The following is a 12,835-nucleotide window of genomic DNA, read 5'->3' as shown; positions in this document are numbered from 1 at the left end:
CCTAAACTCAGTCGTCGCACAAACCTTTCACTGAGCACCTACGACCCAGGGGCCAGTTGACAGTGACAATGTTGCTGATGAAATGAAGATGGAGGAGGAAGAGAGTGGCTCTCATTTCCTGAGCACCATCTGTCACTTAATGCTCCTAACAGATCCGTCCAATCCCCAGAAAACCCCAGGGAAATGGGCGCATTCTAGTTTCACAGATGAACAAATGGGCTGAGCTGCCCAAGGTCCCACAGCCGGGCAACAGAGAGGCCACTGGGAGTCCCTGCAGAGCAACTGACGGACATGTCCCTGGAGATCTCCTCTAGGGCAGAAAGGAAGGTAAAGGTGGCCCTGACAAAGCTAAAGAGCAACATGCGGTGCCACCGTGAGGAGGGCTCACCACCCACTTCACCAGGAGCACGAGGGGGGCGGCGTTTGCTCTCAGGCCTGGGACACACGGAGGCCCAGGCATGTCAGGTGTGGGTGGAGAAGCCAGTGGCGAAACACTCTCTGCCGTCCTGGATACGTCCCAGAACCAGGAGAAAAGCTACAGGGACAATATTGGGACAGTTGGTGAAGTGTGAAGATGGCTTGTGGTTTGGACAACGGCTTTCTGTTCATATCAAATTTGGTGATTTTCATCACTTTGTTGGGGTTGTGTACGAGGATGTCTTCACTGTTGGAAAACATGCACTGAGTTAGACACGTACAAAGCGTCCTACTGACCCTCAGATGGTTCAGATGTGAGCTCAGATGTGTGGGGGGCGGGGGAGAAAGAGGGAGCTGGGAAGAGAGAGTGAGAATGATGCACAAATGGGGCAAATGACTGAATCCGAATAAAGGGTATACGGGGAGTTCCTTGTACTATTCTTGCAACTTTTCAGTAAATTTGAAATTATTCCAAAACAAAAAGTTACCAAAAGTGGGGCCGGCCTGGTGGCTCAGGAGGTTAGAACTCCATGCTCCTAACTCCGAAGGCTGCCGGTTCGATTCCCACATGGGCCAGTGGGCTCTCAACCACAAGGTTGCTGGTTCAACTCCTCGAGTCCCACAAGGGATGGTGGGCTCTGCCCCCTGCAACTAAGATTGAACACGGCACCTTGAGCTGAGCTGCCTCCCGGATGGCTCAGTTGGTTGGAGCGCGGGCTCTCAACCACAAGGTTGCCGGTTTGACTCCCGCAAGGGATGGTGGGCTGTGCCCCCTGCAACTAGCAATGGGCAACTGGACCTGGAGCTGAGCTGCGCCCTCCACAACTAAGACTGAAAGGACAACAACTTGACTTGGAAAAAAGGCCTGGAAGTACACACTGTTCTCCAATAAAGTACTGTTCCCCTTCCCCAATAAAATCTTTTTTAAAAAAAATAAAAAAAAAGTTACCAAAAGTATGTGAACTTAAAGAGCAGTACATAAACTGCAAGACCTTATAAAAAACCAAACACCACCCATCAAATACATTAGAGGACTGACAGTGAGAGAGAGGGGAGCGCAAGCAGGAAAGGGAGAGGTAAAAAGAACTTTTTAAAAAGGGGGGCACTGGAAGAAAGAAAGAGAGAGACAGAGGAAGAGAGAGGGGGGAAGGGGGAGGGAGGTTGGGGAAAGAGAGAAATATAGAAAGGAGATGAAGGACGGAAGGAGGGAGGGAGGGAGGGAGGGAGGGAGGGAGGGAGGGAGGGAGGGAGGGAGGGAGAGAGTCTGGGTCCTTGGGGCCCTCATCCATTCTCCTGACTTCACCTTTTCATTTCCAGGACGATGACTCTGAATCCTTATCTGCAGCTTGGTCACGCACCCCAATCCTGTGTTTCGAATTGCTTGGCACGGGACGCCTCTTGGGGGCCCCGCGTGCACTATAACTCAGGACCCACGTTTGCCCTGCCCCGTCCCTCCCAGCCCAGCCCGGCCTGCCCAGGCCCATGGCAGCTCCCCCAGGCTCCAGCACTTCCCTCTCCTTCCCAGGTGCAAGCTGTCTCCATGTCTTCTTTTCCCTTCCTTCGCACTGTTCCTCTCATTCTCCTCTGGTTCAAGCTCTCATAGCCTGGCCCTGGGATGGCTGCAGCGGCCTCCTGCGTGGGCTCATTCACGCCACTCTGCGTGTCTTCAATTCCACAACATCTGCGGCCCAACCTTCCTGTAACGCTGCCACTCTCCCATAACTCAAGAATAGACTCCCAACCAGGCCACTGCTTTCTTGTCTCTGAGTTCTTTCACAAGTATTTGTTTTAACATCCAGCTTTACCCCAAGCCCTCGGAAACAGGCTGTCATCCTGTCTCGGCCCTCAGCACACTCTCCTTGGTGCCTTGCTAATGGTACAGCAGTGGCGGTGGAACAGATACGAACGGTTATACCACCAGATACGAACGGCTCAAGCCACCTAGGACCTCACCCTGCTTCCTGTGGCGCACCTTACCTATTTGGAGCGACAGCAGATGACACTAAAAGGACTAGGGCCTTTTAGGGTCTCTCCTGGGGTGTGCCGCACAGTCACAGGCAGCAGCCCTGTGATCCCCCACGAGGATGATGACCAGACTCTGCCGAAACCTGCACCAGAAACGAAAGGCCGATTCTGAGTGGCTTTGTATTGTCATGATCCCCAGAGAAAGGATTTAAAAAGCCTGACATTGATTGCTTTTAGAATGCACATGGATTGCTGTAAATGTTTTGAAGCGTAACCGACTAATACATACTCCCCAATCGTTCGCTGCCTCTTTGGTTTTCTCGTTTCCAGCCCAAGACACATGTTCTTCCTACCTCAGAATATGGCAATTGGTCCTATTTCTAGTTGCTTCCAAAACATCTTGAATGGCCCAGTCACTGTCCAAACAAGGGAAGGGCTGGGTGAATAAGCCTGCTCATGTCATCACCTTATGTAAGGTCATCGTAGCGAAACGTCTCACAACCCCTAGTCCCATCTACTTAATTCCTTCTTTCTTGATATTTCATAATTTCAGCTCATGAAAGAGAGAATGATGTAATGCCTAATAAATGCCAAAGTCGCCTTTTTGAGAAGCGACACCAAACACGAGCAGGACGGCTCAGCCCAGTTTGCTCAGGCAAGCGTTCAGATATCTGTCATCATCTAAGTTTTCATCTGCGATGCTGGCTCATAAACAGGGTTCAGCGAGGTTTCGATCCCCCTGAACTTCAAAGCACTGTAGTTGGAGCCCACCCAAGATGTACGTGCTCGAGTCTCTCTGTCACTGGGGGAACAGGTACCAAAACATGTGTGTCCTCCCCGAGCCACAGCAGAATCATCTAGGACCCCTTCCTGTGGGTGGACTGTTCCTTCACTATAATGTAAACTTCCTGGAGCGATTCTAACCAGTTCCCCCTTGTCCTTAGCTCAGGGGAAATGGTAAGCAGAGCACCATGAGTCTCTGAACGATGCATTAGCCTTTCGATGTGAACACAGCACGACTGATCTTTGGTCTGTGGACCACCTGCTTTGCCTTGTTTGTCCAGGGGCGATGCATTTTTCTCGTTCATTCCCAAGTTCTTTCATTTTGAAATGAGGACATGTACTGGCTATTCATGGACCCAGAGCAAAGAAAAGTGTCTTGGCCAGAGAAGGTGTTCAAACTATGATTTACGCTCACCAGACACTAGACTCAGAACAACGGGCTGGGCGAGCCCATGCCATCTCCCTTCAGACTCAACAATCACAGAGGAGGAACTCAGAAATTCTCAGGTCTGGCTTTTTCCCGTGTGGGTTTCCGTGGAAGCCAAAATCATCCACAGATACGGTCTGTAAGGACACAGGTGAGAACTGCATCCAGTTTATCCACACGTCTGACCCTTCTTCCTCCCGAGTTTCTCCTGAAACAACCCAACAAATGTAATTCCCTCAGCTCCAGAGACCCCTGGGATCAAAGGCCACTGCAGGGAGTCAGGCAGGGGCTCAGCAGAGGGGACAGTCACAGGAAGCAGGGTGAGGTCCCAGGTGGCTTCGGACTACCATCCTCACACCACCTCCCTCTCCCATCATCTCCCCAGACGGCTGAAGAAAAATTAAAATGCAGCATTAAAATAAACTTAAAACACCCCTGCCACTTTTGACTAAATCTAAATAACTGACCAGTGACCCACACCCATGGCTTCTAAACTTTGTTAGTGGGTCCGTTCAGTTGAGGGCCTAATGCTGGACTGCGTTCTGGGACTAGGGACATGATACTGCTTTCATGAGCCCCGTCCAGGAGAGACAAGGCTGCCGGACCAAATACCGCAAGGGCAGCCCAAAGCCAACTGGGGATTTAATAAAATGTGTGTGTGTGTGTGTGTGTGTGTGTGTGTGTGTGTGTGTGTGTGTGGCGGAGGGGGGGATTGCTGGGGATGAATCTCCCTTACAATGGGTAAAAATTGTTTTTTTACCTTTCTCACCTCAACTTTGACTAAGTTATGTGCCGATGGCCTGAGATTGCAAGGATGCTGCTTCTGTTGCCTTCACCCCCGAGGCCCACTCTCCATCCTGCCCCATCCTGCTCTGAGGTCCTTTGCCCTCTGGCTTTGGTTGCGTCTGGCCAGCCAGAGACAGAGGTCAGGAGAAGAGAAACGAAAGGCCACTGTGCCTGCCAGGTGAAGTCACCATACAGCTCTTCCTTCTCTCCCGGGTGCCCTGGTCCCTTCAGAGCTGGGGGAGGCCACAGTCACCCACACCCAACCCCACCCCTGCCTCACTTCCGAGCCCCAGCAAACGTGCCAGGCCTCTGTAAATAAATTCTGGTGACATTACCCAGTTTGACGGAGCCACCAATTTCCTGCAGAGAACTGGACTAATACAGCAGCTATCCATTCTTCCCCAAAGTAATCTATAACTGTAACTCAAGTCCATTCAAAATCCCATTAGGATTTTTTGGTTTTGTTTTTTAATTAACTAAATGATTAAAAAATTTGTTTGGAACAAATATATGAAGAATAGCCAAAACTTTTCTTTCTTTCTTTTTTCAGAAAAACAGTATTGAGGGGGCATTTGTCCTAAAAATTAAAAAAACCCATGATGAAGCTATGGTAACTAAAATAACAAGTGACAGAATAGTAAGTTCATAAACTGACTCAAGTAAACGTGGGAATTGAGCATATGACAAAATATAGCATGTTGAATCATCTTAGAATGATTATTTACCACATAGTTTTGGGACAACTGACTCATGATTTGGAAAAAAGAAAAAAGCTAGATCCCTACCTCACATCTTATACAAAAATAAATTTTACACGGATTAAAGAGTTGATTCTTAAAAATATATTAAAGTATTTGATGAAAACATAAGTAAATATTGTCGTAATGTAGGGCTGAGGAAGAACTTTCCATTCCAGAGCAAGAAACCATAACTTCAAAAATCCTGAGATTTGAATACATAAGTATTTATGCAGCTGAATGCAAAAATGCCATAATCAAAGTTAAAAGACTGATGACAAACATTTTCTGCAAACATAAAAAAGCAGATTAAATTACATAAAGAGGTCTTACAAATCAATAAAAAAAGATGAATTTTTCAATAGACAAAGATTGCCACTAGATAATTTTTAAAAAATTGTTGATATGCCACAAAAAGATGTTTTATCACATTAGTAATCAAAGGTATTTGAATTAAAATGAGATTTTTTTAGATTATCACATTAAAAAATTTTTAATATAGGAACCACTATGGATTAGGATATGGGGGGATACATGAGTGGAATCTTTCTGGAAAGATATTTGGCAAAATATCAATCAAAGATCTTAGAAAGGCAAGCATTTTAACATACAGGAGAAATAAAGGAACAAATGCACAAGATATACACGAAAGTGTGAGGCTGGCTACTGCAGCGCTGTATATAATAGCAAAAACTGAAAGGAAGTGCAATGCCCAACAACAGAGGTTAACTACATAATTATTAGACTACTTTTTAATGGAATACCATGCAGGTTTTAAAAATTAGTATATTTGTTGACTTGGATTGATACCTACCATTAAATGTTACATGAAAAAGTAATAAACAAAAATGTGCATATTAAATGACCTCATCTCTTTTTCTCCTTTTTTTCTTTTCTTTCTTTTTTTTTTTTTTCCTTTCGTTTTTTTTTTTTTTAAGAAGGACGCAGCTGAAAGTGGCCCATGTGGGGGATCAAACCCACAACCTTGGTGTTATCAGCACCAAGCTCTAACCAACTGAGCTAATTGGCCACCCCTCCTCCCCCTTAAAAACCTATTTATGTGCCACTTCTCAACCACTAGGATGGCTATGACCAAAAATAGTAAGTGTTGGTGAGGATAGGGAGAAACTGGAAACCTCGTACTTTGCTGGTGGGAACATAAAATGGTGCAGCTGCTTTGGAAAACAGTCTGGCAGCTCCTCAAAAGATTAAACAGTCACCATATGACCCGGCAATTCCACTCCTAGGTATATACCCAAGAGAAATGAAAATGTATGTCCACAAAAAAACTTTCACACGAATTTAATAGAAGTATTATTCATAATAGTCTCAAAGTGGAAACAACCCAAATGTCTTATCAATTAATCAATGGATAAATAAAATATTGCCTGTCCATATAACGGAATATTATTTACATGCTACAACATGGAAGAATTTGGAAAATTTATGCTTAGTGAAAGAAGCAAGATACAAAAGACTACATGTCTAATTCAATCTAGATGAAATATCCAGAACTGGTCAATCCACAGAAACAGAAAGTAGATTAGTGGTTGCCTAGGGCAGGGATGGGAGTGGTTTGGGGAGAAATGTGGGGTGACAGCTGATGGGTACTTTGGTTTCCTCTTGAGATGATAGAAATGTTCTAAAATTGATTTTGATGATGGTTGCACAACTCTACGAATATACTAAAAACCACTAAACTGTACACTTTAAATGGGTGAATTAAATGGTGTGTAAATGATATCTCAAAAAGGCTGTTAAAAAAACCTGTGTATGTGTATTGAGGCCTCAAGCATAGAAAAAACTTTAGAAAGTATTTTTAATCAAAATGTTAATGGTGGTTGTCTCTCAGTATGGGGTCATCTTAAATTTTCCTATATGTACTTTCTAGCATCTTTTGAAGTATGCAAAAATTGTGTGTTTATATAATCAAGGAAATTTTTAAAAATCTCTTATGTGTCCTAGGACTGTTTTCAAAACCCTTAGATCTAAAGACTCTTTATGGAGGGGGCCCATCCCACATTGTATCAGACAGGTCCCCTAGTTAACTGTACTTCTTTCCATGAAAATATTTGAAACTTTTGCAATTTTGCCTTTGAAATTATTAGGCTACATGGAGATGGATTGCACACAATGTGAATGTATTTAACACTAATGAACTTTACACTTAAAAACGATTAAGATGCTAAATTTTGTTATGTGTATTTTACTATAATTAAAAATAAATATAACTTTAAATAAAAAATGTTATTAGGCTACAAATAACTAATTTATGATTGTCTATGACTTTCTCAGTAAGCATCATGCAAACTTGGAAATTTGTGCACGTGGGAATAAATGTGTAACCTTGCACGTAGCTGTCCAATGCGAGGAGACGTTTATGGATTGTAAATTATAAACTAGCAATATTGATATGTTACATTTCATAGATATTTAAACACTAATTTTATTTTTTCAGGGGTTTTTTCTTCTTCTGTGTTTAGCAGCCAGTACAAATGCTCAGGTCCTCACTGTTTTGGTTTGCCTGAGACAAACTCAGAGGCCCCCAGCCGAGGCCCGTGGGGTGCCACCATCTAGGGAAGGCCACTTCTCCACTTCATCACCAGGGGTTACAGCCACTGTCCATTTGCCCCCAGTGCTAACACAGCGCCTGGCAAAGCATCTGAACTCACTGCGATGGGTTGATTGATTTATGGAAGCTTACCATCTTTCAACTCTTCCTTCAGAGGCAAGATTTTATTTTAAAATCTTCCCTCTTTTTCAGACCTCCATAGACTAGGAGAACATATATTGACATTCTTCCATTAAAACCCCTTCCAATTCTTGAGGCGGCCGGTTAGGTCAGCTGGTTAGAGCGCGGTGCTCTTAACACCAGGGTTGCTGGTTAGATCTTCGCTTGGGTCAGTGTGAGCTGCGCCCTCCACAACTAGATTGAGACAACTACTTGACTTGGAGCTGATGGGTCCTGGAAAAACACACTTAAAACAACAACAACGACAAAACCCTTCCCATTCTTGAAAAAGTACTCAAGATGCCTCTTAGTCAACGGTTTTATTGATGAAACAATTGCAGCTCGTTTAACTAGTTACTAAGAAAAACTAGTTTTGTTATCAGTTGTATAGCCTGGCCACTGTCTATGTCACTGTCAGCTCTTCATGAGTGTAACATTTCATAAGCGTTTGATTAAAAAAGAAAAAGAAAAAAGAGAAATAAGGGAGACAGAGAAAAACAAAAACAAAAAAAATGAAGGAAAGAAAGCAGAGAAATCAGACAAGAAACAAGTTCTACAGATGCCTTCTAGTGTTTTAAAAATGTTATAAGAACATAAACAACAGTTTATCATAATGCCATATCACTCTTTATCCTATAGAAGGGCCTTTTAATTATCTGAGCAAATGTTTAAAAACTTTTAATTATGGAAATCGCCAAAGAGATACAAAGGAGAGAGATTAGGAACCGATGTGCCCATCCGACCTTCTACAACGAGCCACATGCCACTTCTTGTTTCACTGGGTGCGTTTAATATGAATCCCTAACTCCCTAGTGCCACTGAGCATGTGACAGACAGGACAGACCAAGCGAGCTGTTCCACGACTCACACTTTTCAGGTATGACAACTTGAAATCAATCTGAGAGATTGAAGGAGAGAGTAGGAATTCACTCCCTAGTACAAATGTTTACGTTAAAGAATCATTTTTAATTCAAATTATATTCCGACTCCTGAGAATAGCAGAGGCACAAATCACTGCAATTGCTTTTGGTCTTAGAGGTGCTCACAAGTGTCAACTACTTTTGTTGCCGACAGATCAAATAAAAGCTCAAAAACCACTGAGGCCAATAGACCAAATACAGACTCTTAACGGGGGCCTTGTCTTGCTACACAATGCATTCATCTCCCAACACCCCTCCCTCAGGCCCAGAGAACCAGACCGCGTGCGCCCTCCAGGCTTTGTCTGTCACGGCCCTCAGAGGAGATGCGATGTTTCAGGCACACGGGGTGTAGAGGGGATGCTCATAGCCAGGAGTGCGGGGCCAGCAGTCTGTCACCCACTGGAAACCTGTGTGCCCTGCACGTTGGTCGGGAAGCTCTAGACACAAGTGCTTTACATATCCTGACTCATTTAATCCTTACATCTACTCCATTAAAAATATACCAGCACCCTCTATTCAGGACTGAAGCAGCTTGCCCAAGATCACACAGTCAGAGAGTGGCAGCACCACTGTCACAAGATTTTGGGCACCAGCAGTGTCTCTAATAACCCTTTCCTGATGGTCCCATGCTTCCACCTTAGCCAAACCATGACATGCGTAAAAAAGCTCAAAGTTGATGGCCTCGCTTTTGCATGTATTCAAACACATCCTCTATTTAATCTTACGTTTTGAGATCCCATACTAGACTCCAAACTGCTAGAGAGCATGAGGAAAAACACACACAAAAAAACCCAGTACTAAGCACATAGTGATACATAAATACATTCTGGCCAAATGACCAATCACACAAAAACTATCTAATTCTAACACCCACAGATACTCAAAGTATTTGGTGACGATAAAAAACAAGGGAAGAGGAACAAGACGAGATCTCTGATAGATTGTTAATACTTCGTTTTATCAAGATTTGATGGGTCAGAAGAGCTCAGGAAAGAGACCACTAAGTTCCTCGTCTGTACAGGATTCAGACTTTGGGTGTTTTTTAGCTTTCTTGTGCTTTTCTACTCTTACACACTGGGAACTACTTATTCTTCCTGGCACCATTACAGATCTGTGTTTTGATCTCTGTGAATTCCTGAGGATGCAATTATATTACCTAAGTCACACTCTAACTACCCTAAAAAAAAAAGCAAACAAAAAGCTTCAGAAAGCTCAGTAATGGCTTGAAATCGAAGACCAACACAGAATAGGCTGCTGAAATGAAGCTGACATTGTTTTTACAAAGCTTTTGTCAACCAGAACAACACAAATCTCTCTTTGGGTTGAGATGAATTACCTGACTCAGGACATAAAGTGATTTTCATAAGCAGTAATCGCACGGACACATCTGATTTGTAATATTTACAAAATAGTCTTCACGTCATCCAGGCCATGGCCCTGGAAAGAGGAAGGAGAAGAAGACAGTGCGTGAACATTTGTTGGGCACCTGCAATTCTTTTCACGTGGTAAAGATCTTAGGGAAGCAGCTATGATCATTCTTGATTTCCAGATGAAGAAATAAATTCAGAGAGAGTAAGGAAACTACCCAATCACACAGCTAGAAAGTGGCCGAGCAAGGCGAGCAGTCAGCTCTGCCCAGCACTAAAGCCCATGCTTTCTCCTCAACAGTCTGCTACCGCTTCAAGTTTCCTGAAAAAAAGCTTTGAGAAATTATGTGGATTCATTAATTTCCCAAAGATTTGGTGGCATCCCGATCTCTAATCAGAAAGGAACATTTTTTTTTTCAAGATGAAGTAGAAACATGTTGAGGAAGAATCAAAGACAATCAACACGCCTGGGTTGTCACATGACTTGGTTTGATTACTGACAAAAATATATCACCCAGGGGCTCATCCTCTCCAATGCCCTTCATTAAGACAGTGGAAACTTACATATCACAATATTCACGATCCTCCCAAATAGAAATGGGTTAAATCCGTAAGTTAAAAGGCTGACATCATCATACTGGGAGAAATCTTGTTTGGGAGACACCTAAAGCAAAAGGACTTGGAAAAGTGGACAGTAAAAGGATGGAAAAAGATAGACCAGGAACATATCCTTTGAATTAACCAAAGGAGAACTGGCATGACTATATCAATATTGAAAAAAATAGGCTCTAAGACAAAAAATGTTGCTACTATATAATGATAAAAATTCCAATTCACCAGGAAGACACGAGAATTCTAAATATACTTGTATTTGTATACACCTAATTTAAAAGTCTCACACCATGTAAATCAAAGACTGATAGAATTACAGAGAAAAATGGACAAATCCACAGTATTTCTCAATTACTGGTAAGTTAAGCAGCAAAAAAAATTAATAAAAAATCATATATTTGGATAATTTGATTAATAACCTTGATCCAATGGACTTATTTATAACCCTGAATGCAACTATTAGAGAATATCAATTTTTCTCTAATCCATCCCACTGCTCTGCATCTTTTGATTGGTGAGCTCAGTGCATTTACATTTAGGGCAATTATTGATAAATGAGGACTTACCATAGCCATTTTATCTTTTGCTTTCTGGTTGCTCTGTATCTCCATTGTTTCTTTTCCCTTGTGATTCTGTCTGCTATTTTAGTTCAGCAGTTTTCTATGATTTTTTTCCTCCATTTCCTGTTTTTTATGTTTCATGTCTCAGCTCTGGGTTTTTGTTTTGCTGTTATCATTAGGTTTGCATAAAATATCTCATGCATACAACAGTCCTTTTTTTCTGCTTGCCTCTTACCTTCATTCACTTGTACTTCTTCAGTCCTTTTTCTCCTCACTTTTTATGATTTTGTCGTCACAAAGTATCCCTTTTTATGTTGTGCATTTGTTACTAAATTGCTCTATATAGTTATTTTTAATGCCCTTTCCCTGCCTTTAACTTTTATGTTATAAATTAAGTGTTTAATAACCTATTCTGAAATAGATTTGCAATTTCCTGATTCTGCCTGTCTGCTAATCATCTTACTCAAAGTTTTGGTTTCTGGTAGAAGAGCTCCTTTCAACATTTCTTGTAAGCAGATTTGTGGTGTCAACTTTCCTCAGTTTTTGTTTGTCTAGTAAAGCCTTTGTTTTCTCCTCATATCTGAAAGAAACTTTGCTGGATATATTATCTTTGGTAGATGGTTTCTCTCTTTCAATAATTTGACTGTTTCCTTCCACTCTCTCCTATCTTGTAATGTTTCTACTAAGAAATCTGATGATAATTTAATTGAGTTTCCTTTGTAGGTTACAGTCTTTTTTCCACTGGCTATCTTGACAATTCTTTCTTTGTCATTAATTTTTGACAGTTTGAATGAAATGTGTCTTGGAGAAGGTCTTTTTGCATTGATATAATTAGGTGTTCTGTTACTTCCTCTATTCAAGTCCCATTCTTCCCATAGGTTTTGGAAGTTCTCATCAATTATTTATTTGAGTGGGTTCTCTGTTCCCGTTCCCTCTCTTCTCCTCCCTTTGACCTTTGTAATGTAGTCAGATAGTTCTCAAAGAGTTCTTTCGTTTTTCTTAACTCTCAGTTCTCTTCTTCCTCTTGGGTCACTTCTAGGTTTCTATCTTCAAGTTTGCTAATTCTCTCTTTCCATCTGTTCTGCTCTATTTTCAATGCTCTCTACTGCATTGTTCATCTCATTTATTGAGTTCGTCAGCTCCATAACTTCTGTTTGGTTCCTTTTATAGTTTCAATCTCTTTGGTAAAGTACTCCTTTTGTTCATTAATTTTATTCCTGAGTTAATTGAACTGCCTTTCCGAGTTTTCTTGTATGTCATTGAGTTTCTTCATAACTGCAGTCTTGAGTTCTTTGTCATTTAAATCACAGTCTTCTATGTCTTTGAGCTTGGTTTCTGGAGATTTTTCATTTTTTTTTCTCTGTGCTCCCAAGTCTCCTTGGTTGTTCATGGTATTTGATAGATAAATGTTTCTCTGTCTGCACATTTGAGGTAGTGATCTCTTTTCTTGTGTAGATACTGCTTTGCTCCCAACAATTCAGCAAGTTGATAGGTAGTCTACTTACTTTTGTTTTCCAGTAGACAGTAGCC

General features: G+C 42.1%; 1 long non-coding RNA gene across 1 annotated transcript in view; it reads right to left on the bottom strand.

Moving 5' to 3' along the window:
- LOC109455265 (uncharacterized) overlaps positions 1–12,835 on the bottom strand; it is a 142,120-nt gene that overhangs the window by 30,909 nt on the left and 98,376 nt on the right. Inside the window, exon 7 of the long non-coding RNA XR_016018525.1 lies at positions 2,395–2,525. This is a non-coding gene — a long non-coding RNA (uncharacterized LOC109455265). The remainder of the gene's footprint in view (positions 1–2,394; positions 2,526–12,835) is intronic.

This window comes from Rhinolophus sinicus, chromosome 14, assembly GCF_057876585.1.
Source record: "Rhinolophus sinicus isolate RSI-liver-muscle chromosome 14, RSI-T2T, whole genome shotgun sequence".
NCBI lineage: Eukaryota > Metazoa > Chordata > Mammalia > Chiroptera > Rhinolophidae > Rhinolophus > Rhinolophus sinicus.
Note: the sequence above shows the minus strand (reverse complement) of the source record. Positions and strands in the feature narration are given on the sequence as shown.